Genomic DNA, 10,563 nt, shown 5'->3' with positions numbered 1-10,563 from the left:
AAGAAAACCTCAATAAACTTAAGAAATATAAATTAGATATGTCTTACATAACAAATAGAAAAAAACAGTTTTAATACAATTTAAACATGAGCATTTTGAATATAATAATAGATCAGGGAAATTTCTCACAAATCAACTATAACAAAAGAAGGAAAAAACATCATTCCAGCTATAAAAACTCAGCGAGGAAGACCCTGATCTCACCAGAGGAAATAAAACACACCTTTCAAATATCCTACAATGAACCACTTGCCACAGCAGTCCACCAGAACAATCGCATTAAAGGTATACAGTCCTCCACGGTAAACCATAAAATAAGTTTATTCGCAGATGACATCTTACTCTACCTACAGAACCCATGAGTCTCAAACCATGAACCTATTCACTAGGTTCTCTAAAATTTCAAACTACTCAATTAACTGGTCAAAATCAACACTGCTACCACTTTGTATAAAGTGATGGAATCCGGCAGCTCTACCACAACCCATCCCTTCCTACACAAACACCATAAGATACCTAGGTATTAATATTTCCCCCAAGCTGTCAGAGCTTGTACACTTCAATTTCAATCCACTCATCAAAACAATAGAAGATGACACAAACTGATGTATGAATCTACCAGTCTCATTAATTGAAAGTATAGAAATCACCAAGATGACTTGAGATACTACCCAAAACAAACTACCTTCTCTCAATGATCCCAGTATGTCCTCCTCCCACATGGTTCAATTCTCTAGATTCAACAAAAACAAAATTTTACTGGAAAAACAAAAAACCTAGAATTAAACTGACCACATTACAATCACAAAAAAATATTGGAGGTCTTGATGCACCAAACTTTTTCAACTACTTCCTGGCTAATCAATTACAGATTATAACCAAATGGATCCATCCCACAGAACAATCCTCTCCCTGGCTGGACATTGAACAACAACATTGCAAATAACTAGATATATCAACCCTGCCATTTATCAGCACCTCCATAAAATGCCATAACTGCTAAGAAGAACATCACTATAGCCTCTGCTCTGACAGCTTGGTGGAAAGCCCACAAAATTATGCACTTAACATACAAACCTTGTAAATAGACACCAATATGGAAAAATCCAGATTTCCTTCTACACAAAAAAAAACACTGAATTTCACCGCTTGGATAGACCAAGGTATCACACAACTTCAACACATAATCCAAAACTCAGCTCTCATTCCTTTCAAAGGACTGACTCACAAGTACAGTATAGACTACAAATCCTTCTTTCCAATCACTCATAACACGTAAGATCAACTCAAAATGAGGCAGCATTCAACCATCCGCACTAGCAGAAGAAATACTAAAGCTCACAACACCTCATAAAATCCTCTCCAAATTGTACAAACTTCTCAACACCGGCCTGACAATATCTCTACCTACTGCAAAATGGGAGAAAGACCTATCCATATCACTAGACAATGACTCCTGTACGAAAAGCTGCACAAAACACTTTCTCAGTGACAAATAAACCCAACCTCCAACTCATACAGTACAAGATCAACCATAGAACACACATCACACTCAAAAAAATGCATCAAATGGGCCTCTCAGATTCAGGTAACTGCCCACTCTGCCCCCCTAACACCTTAGACGACTACTTCCATGCAATTCGTCACTGTCCACCCATACAACACTTCTGGAAAGAAATCACTGATAAAATGTCCGTCATATTGAACTGCTGGATTCCACTCTCCCCATCACTCTGCTTTTTAGGCAAATTATCATCAGCTACACTCCCCAACCACAGCATAAAAACAATACTCATCACTCTCACTGTCACCAAGAAGACCATCCTCCTCAACTGGAAAAGCAGAAAAAACCTAAATATCTCAGTATGGATAGACCTCTTCATAGAACACATAACCATGGAAAAACTAACTGCATCTATTAATCCAGAAAGCATGGGAGCCAATCCTCACTGCATTACTTCCCCAATGACATACACAGTACAACACCCATCTACACCTCCAGTATCTACTCCTTAATAATGTCTCTTTTTTTTCTTTTCTCTTTGCTTTTTCCTTCCTTCTCCTTACTATTTCATTATTATTATTATTATTATTATTATTATTATTATTATTATTATTATTATTATTATTATTATTATCATCGTTATTATTGTTTTCTTTATTATCATTATCAGTAGGCTATTATTATTGTTATTGCAACCCAATCGTCAGAACAAAACGTTGGCATTGAACGTTTCTGCAAACCACAGAAACGTTGAATATCTACGTTTCAACGCGTGTAATACGTAGCATATTAACATTTCAACAAAATGTATCATATCAACATTTCTACAAAACGTAACATATTAACATTTCTATCCGTTGAATAATGATGTTTTACGGTGTGTCAACGCTGTGGTTAAGGTCTAGTTAGGTTTAGGCACAACCACCACCTGGTTAGGGTTAGGGAAAGATCATGGTTTGGGTTAAAATAATAAAATTAAATAATAAAATAAAATAAAATAAAATAAAATAAAAACGGCTGCAAATGTCCTGACGTCTCGTTAAAAACACCCGCTTTTGTCGGTTGACACGGGAGGCGGACATTGGTTTCGAGGTAGTCTCGAACCGTATTCGATGCTGATTTCCAACTTTCAAGAAACTTACTAACCATCCGCTGGTCCCTCCTTCTTCTAATAGGAAAGTCATGTAGATCGCATGTGAACTACGTCACTATGTTGAGATGATTCGTAATTTGGAAAATGTTGATATTATACGTTTTGTCGAAATGTTAATATGTTACGTTTTGTAGAAATGTTGAGATGATACGTTTTGTTGAAATGTTAATATGCTACGTATTACACGTGTTGAAACATAGATATTCAACGTTTTCGGTGGTTTGCAGAAACATATAATGCCAACATTTTATTCTGGCTGGTAATTGTCATCGTTATTATCTTTATTGTACTACTGTTCACTGCTACCATTGCTTTCATTATTACCCACACACTACTTACTTATTTGCACTTCGACCATTGTCAGTTTCATTATGTTTTTGTTTTGTTTTTCATTCCATATATTTTTTTTTATTATTTTTGGTATTATGGTTGTCACTTTATTATTATTTTCTCTGTGTTTTTTTCTCCCACAGATATACTATTATTACTTTTATTTAATAATATTAAATTATATTACATTATTATTATTCATATTATTATTGTTATTATCATCATCATAATAGCAAGCCTCCTCTTTAATACACTCACTCACTCGCTCAGTGACACACACACACACACACACACACCATTATTCTTGTTATTCTTGTCTTTTGTTATTACTATCATTATTGTTGTTTTTATAATATCATTATGCTGGCAGTATTATCTTTCAATTTTCTTTTTGTATTTTTCTTTTTTTAATTATTATTGGTATTATTATTGTTATTGCTATTATTGTCACTATCCTTATTGTACTACTGTTCACTGCTACCATTGCTCTCATGACTATTACCCTATACGACTTGCTTATTTGCACTCCGACCATTGTCATTTTCACTGCTTTAGCGATCATCATCGTGTATTTGTGCTTATTTTCCTTTTTTTCCCTTCTCTTCATCCTATTTATTTACTTTTGGCGGTGAATTTTGTATTATGGTCGTTACTTAATTATTATCATTTCTCTCATTTCTCTTATTTCTATTATTGAATCTCTCTCCCCACAAGAACAGACTCTCTGGGTGATGAGTGAATGGGCGACCTCAGCCCCACGCAGACATAAGCAAAAATCCAAACTTAAATTTGGAAGAAAAGAGAACATTTAAAAAAAAAAAAAAAAAAAAAAAAGCAAAGTCAAAACAGTGGACACACAAAGAAAATCATCAATTGGCTGTACCTGGGACATCATCTTCGCTTTCCCTTTTTATTTCCCCCTCTCCATTTTCCCTTTTTCCCTCTCTTCCTTTCCCCTCCCCCCTGCATTGCTCTTCTTCCCTCCTTCCTTGCTTCCTCCCTCTGGGGGCACTGGGGTGGGGGTGCAGTTTGAGGGACGGGAGGGGGAGATGAGTGAATAGGAAAGTCATAGAGTGGCTGTACCTGAGACATCACCAGCCTCCCCTACCAGAAAATTCAACTTAATTATTCTTTTTAATTCCAAAATTTTTCTTCTTTCTTTTCTTTGTTCCTTTTCCATTCCTCTCCTTTTTTATTTTTTTTATTTTTTTATTTACTTATTATCATTATTATTAAAATTTTCTTATATTTCTTATATTGAAAGTATTGAATTCAGTGCCATGTCTCAATACTACAGAGGACTTTTACGCTAATTTTAGTCCCTCCCAAATTGATAAGCTTGTTGATAGTGCCACAGGCTCACTGCAAATAACACTTGACTCCATCGCTCCTTTCAAAAGGACAATATAAGAGGTTAGCTCCATGGTACAACTCCCAAACCCGCAAATTAAAGCAAACATTGTGAAAATTTGAAAGGATTTGGTGTTCCACCAAACTAGAAGAATCTCACTTAGTCTGGCCTTCTGTAATGCCAGAGCCACCTATTACTCACCATTAATAAAGGAGAAAAAAACACAGTCCTTCTCAGTACTTTGGCCAGGCTGACAAAGAGTCATAACTCTACTGATCAATGTATTCCCATAGCTCTCAGTAGTAATGACTTCATGAGCTTCTTTAATGATAAAATTCTAACTATTAGAGACAAATTAATCATATCCTGCCCTCAACAGGCACCAATTTATCCCCAAACACAGGAACTGTAGAAATAGCTATTAAACCTGATATATATTTAGACTGTTTTTCTCCAATTGACCTTCCTGAACTCAACCTGTCTCTTAGACCCCATCCCAACTAGACTGTTTAAGGAAGTCTTACCCTTAGTTAGCACTTCTTCATTAGATATGATCAATCTGTCTTTAGTAACAGCCTATGTGCCATGGTCCTTTAAAAGTATCTGTAATTAAACCTCTTCTTAAGAAGCCTTCTCTTGATTCGGGCATTTTAGCCAACTATACCCTATATCTAATCTTCCCTTTCTCTCTAAGATCTTTGAGAAAGCAGTCGCCAATCAGTTATGTGACTTTCTACATAACAATAGTTTAATTGAAGATTTTCAGTCAGGATTTAGAGTGCATCATAGCACTGGTGAAAGTCACAAATGATTTCCTAACTGCATTGGACAAAGGACTTCTCTCCATACTTGTCTTGTTAGATCTTAGTGCCGCATTTGACACAACTGACCATCACATCCTATTACAGATACTGGAACATTTAACTGGCATTAAAGGAACTGCATTAAGCTGGTTTAAGTCCAATTTATCAGATCAATTTCAGTTTGTACACATTAATGATGAATCCTCCATGCATGCAAAAGTTAGACACGGAGTTCCACAAGGTACTGTGCTTGGACCAATACTATTCACCTTATATATGCTTCTTTTAGGTAATATTATCACACAATTATATTTATCAATGAAGCCAGATGAAACCAATCAGTTAACTAAACTCCAAGCATTCCTTAAGGACATAAAGACCCCCCCACCCCCACCCCCCTTTTTTTCTCTCTCAACCCAACCGGTCAAAGCAGATGGCCGCCCACCAAGAGCCGGGTCCTGCTTGAGGTTTCTTCCTGTTAAAGGGGAGTTCTTCCTTACCACTGTCACCAAGTGCTTGCTTATGGGGGAATTGTTGGGTCTCTGTAAATTAAAGAGTACGGTCTAGACCTGCTCTATGTGAAAAGTGCCCTGATATGACTTATGTTGTGATTTGGTGCTGTATAAATAAAATTGAATTGAACTGAAATTATAACCACTTGCCCCAGTTGCTCCTCTACACTAACATACACATTCACACCTACATACACAGAAATCCTGTACAACAGACTGCCCTACACCTTCCCTAACACACATATTTCAGATCATAAATACTGACACCTTAATTTTTCTTTTCTGCTGTTACCGCTGTACATCCTCAATGCATGTTTTGTCTTATCACGCAAATCCTGTCATGTCATCTGTTGGATTATGTTCTGTCTTGTCTTGTATCACCTGTTTTGTCTCATCTCACAAAATAAATTAAAAAAAAAAAAAAGCAATTCAACATCTTGAAAGAAAATTAAATCCACACTGGCCAAAGTGTAAACACACAGGTCAGAAATCTGCTCCTGCACTACTCCCTGTCAGATCAGTTTTTAAGCATATTGCACTTCTGGCGACAAAAGTGAAAAATTCCACTTGGCTGTTGGTCTTCACTTACCCAGTTCAATAATTGTATGAAACCTGCAAAAAATACGAGAAAAATGTAGAGCTGTAGAGACAAACTGAGGGTCAGTTAAAAGCAAATGTAATTAAAGAAAATAGAAATTTTCTTAAGAAACAGAAAATTTGTATGTATGTTATTAAAGGGATATTTCTAGTTTATTACAACTTGGTTTAGCCATATTAAATAAACCTCTTTTTTCAAGGGGGGGGGGGGGGGTATAAAATTAAGAGTGCACTCAAAGTCCCAGCTTAAGTCCTGCTGTGCACAGAAAAACTGCACACATTACTACAATAAGTATGGTACGTCAAAGCATGTAATTATTCAGAATTTAAATTTAATTTTACTGTTTGTCTTAGTTTTCTCTTCGAAATTAGTTTCTTTAACCACCTTGATTTAATGATGTTGCAGGGTTTTTCAGTTCCCAGTTATCAAATATAGGTAACCACTTGGAATGATGGACAAAACGGCAAAAATAAGACCCAAGTTCTAATAACTAGTAATTTTCCTTTAATGCAAACTAGAATCTGTTTTACACAGTGAACTTGTCAGATGAATACATTGCAGGCATTGACTCTCAATCCACAGCATATACTGTATGTTAGAAACACCTTTTACTTTGCCATAGATGGCTTTTGTCCCAACCCCTGTTCGATAATTTCTTGGATTAACCTCATGTTGAGCAATTGAAAACCCTGTTAAAAATCTATTTTAGTAAAGTAGACTAACAATCATAGAACATTCTGTTTAAGTTGTGTGATAAAAGAAAAACAGGCGTGTTTTATCTTACCATATCGTCAGACAGAGGTAACAGAATTTTTTCACATATACTTCCCTTATCTGATTTAGACTCAGGCTTTGCGTCGCTATCGCGCGCATTACTGAGGAGGCTCTAAAAAGCCTCAGGGTAATCACGTTCATTTTCGTCCGGCTCCAATCTCGCCAGTGGCACCGGCGCCACCACCACCACCGGCGGGGGTACACCTGCCCACACCCAAGCACCGATCAAATCTTTACCCAGGATAACTGAAACTCCTGGGATTGGCAACGCCGGGCGCACCGCCAGCTCAGCTTCACCCTTAAAGAAATCACAATGGAGCATCACTTTGTGCAATGGGACCCACAGAACATTTAAATCCATCCCATGAACAGGAACGGAGCTGCCCGTTTCTGATTCCTTAGACAAGGGCAAAACTCCAACCTGAATGACAGAGTCAAAAGAAAGCCTCTGTGTCCCTCAAAATAGTCACCAGCACATTCATCCCACCTCCCACCATAGACATAAAATCTTTTGTGAGAAACTGCCGGTACGAATCCAACTCCGCGGAACAAGAGTCTTTATCATGCAAGTCTTTTATCATCCAAAACATGACTATCAGATATGACAACTTGAGGAACAGGCACGGCTAAAGCACCCCCTTTTACCTGGGCACCGAAGGTACTTTTAGACTTAGATTTTAGCCAATGACATTTTACTTTCCAGCGTCCCTGTTTGTGACTCCGCACCTCCATTGTCCCTGTTACTATTACTAACCTGGGGCTCCCCAAAACTTCCTCTGTGAGTTAACACATAATCATCAGCAAGAGCTGCTGCTTCAGCCGCGTTTTTTGCTTTCTGATCACTGATGTAGGTCGCTACATGCACAGAAAGTGAATTTCTGAATTGCTCCAACACAACAAGTTCACACAGTCCTTCAAAATCATCAGTGTCTGAGGCAGCACACCAACGTGTAAAATAAGCTTCAGCGCACACAGAAGCATCAGTGTGCGCACTGGATCCGGCCATTGAGGCTGAAATTATAGTTTCCCCGTCCGAGAGGGTCCGCTAGGGGATGATAGACGTTAATTCTATCATCAGAGGGTGAGCGTGTACGCTCTGTGCGAACATCCGCGTACCTGCAATATGTTGTGTCCGCGCGGACCTGTCCTCACCAGTCCGTGTGGTCACAAGGCTGTGTTCCTGTAGACGGTGATCTACTGCGCACGTGTGGAACGCCTCCTCCAAGCGGACCCCAGAGGATGGTATAAACACATCAACTACACATCTGTGGTGTCCACAGCTGTCCGTGTGCGCGTCCGCTCGGGAGTATGTGAAGCTTTACGTGCATCAGCGACGCAAACAAACACAAACAAACAAAGAAAAAAAACAACTCTGGATCCCTTTCACAAAACTTTGGCATAAGACGTAAATTTCCCAAGACATCAAAACCATCCACAGACTGCTCAGATAGGGGAGAATTCCTGCTTAACTCACCCACAACTGAAAGCTTGCCTTCCTTAATTAATGCCAGTCTGGACTGCTCCATTTCCAATTTTGCCTGTTCTGTCTGCTGACGCATCCTCTCCACAGCAAATTACTTCTCCAATTCTACTTTTAATTGAAATGTTATCATGGTCAAGTTGTAACATGAGCAACTCTTTTTGCTGGTCAAATGTCAAACCTAACGCTACTTAGGGCGGAGACAACATAGTACCAGGAGAAACAGCTGACGGATCTTCAGTCAAGATCTTTTTTCAAATAAATTTGATTTCAAAATGGCCTTCACTCTTTCTTTTAGACGTTTGTCACCAGTATCAATATCATAGTACTCTGCTATTTTCAACAGTTGATCTTTTGTACCTTATCTAAAAACACCTCTGATGGAGAAGCAACAAAATCTTCCACATTTACCATATATTCTTACAAGTGTGTGAAACCAATATAATGAATAGTGCAGGCTACCCCGATGCACAAACCACAGCTCATGACAAACAGCATACGAGTGCGCCCGTCTAGCGAACTGCCTAACCATAACATAATAATAAGAGAGCACCGGGCCCAGGTGCTTCCAACTAGGATGATCAGCTCCCCACCCTCCAGGTACCTGCTGCATCACAGAAACAGAGTGTAAGCACAAGCCAGGGGACCGTCACAATCGTGTTTTATGATACAATATTTTTTTATGCTTATTGATGCAACCTATTTAGGCCATTTGAGTATGTGTGTGTGTGTGTTCGTATGTAAGGGTAAAAATAAAATAAATAATGGCTCCACTGGTCAACTGAATTCACTAAAAGTAACAGTCTAAAAAGTCAGTCAAAAGTAATCATCCAATTCATTATCTCTTACACACTAACCTATCTTTTCATTTGCTTTACAAGGACACAAAACAGTTTGAAGCAGGCCTTGACAGGCAATTGATGAAAACTGCCAGTTCACCCCAGGAGCTGACCACAAGACAGCAACCATCATGGTCGAGGGAACCAAAATCTTTGAGGGAAAGGATATCCCAAGGTGCTGTGCTTTCCTGATAGGTATAATATATGCACTGAATCTGAGCTATCCCAAGGAACTGAAATGAACTTACTGTTGAAATGTTTCAGAAGGTGTTCCTTGAACTTGATGGATTAAAAGTCAGTGCAAAAGTAATGAGTCTCAAGAACAGTATTTTCTGAAGATTCTACTTGTTTCACAGCACTATCAGATTTTATTCAGAAAATATTGTTTGTATTTTGAAGTTCACTGAAGAGGCTACAAAACTGATAATGAAACAGAAAAGGGAACACAGGACAAAATTTGAAATTGTTTCTCTGTCAAGTTGCTTTGGATATGCTGTATGTGCATATGTGTATCTTGTCTTGACAGTTGGAAAAACAAAGATGACATTTAAAGAAATACATATTTTAGCCCACAGGGGGACTGCTGCAGAGTAACATACAGAGAATGCAGTTTTTGTGTTTTGGAAATGAATGTTGTAGGCTTACTCATATAATTACATATGCAGTTTAGGTATAGCAACTTAAGGAAAGTTCCATAGCATGTTACTTGGCTTTGGCTGTTATATCCTTGGACACTCAGGTTTTGAGGGGGTCACAATTGTGTAAGATGTATTTAGATGTGTTCCGAAATCTGTTATAATAACCTTAGAACTGGCTCAGTCTTTTATATCATGCCATGCCATGCAAAGAGGTGTACTGTTAGATGAGCAAGCAACCTGCGTTAAAATTTTTCATGCTGTTTCAAATACTGTCTGCTGTGAAAACACATTCGTTAGTTTTCATAAAACTGATCTAAAAGGTCTCTATCATATTGTACAAAAAAGCTGCAGGACCTTGAGAAGATTGGTGGCTATTTAAAGTTGATGTTTAATGAGTACTTGCTTGGAACTTTGTTACTGTAGTTTTACAGAATGTTTACAAATGTTTTACAAAGTGATTTTAAAACTGGAGTTAACAACATTTTACAGATTCTACATGGCACTGTGGTCTAAAATACGTAAAGGCCTATAACTTTGCCGTGATGGCATAAGTGACTTGCTGTGATGGCATAATTGAATAT

This window comes from Thunnus thynnus, chromosome 19 (assembly GCF_963924715.1).
Source record: "Thunnus thynnus chromosome 19, fThuThy2.1, whole genome shotgun sequence".
Lineage (NCBI taxonomy): Eukaryota > Metazoa > Chordata > Actinopteri > Scombriformes > Scombridae > Thunnus > Thunnus thynnus.
Note: the sequence above shows the minus strand (reverse complement) of the source record.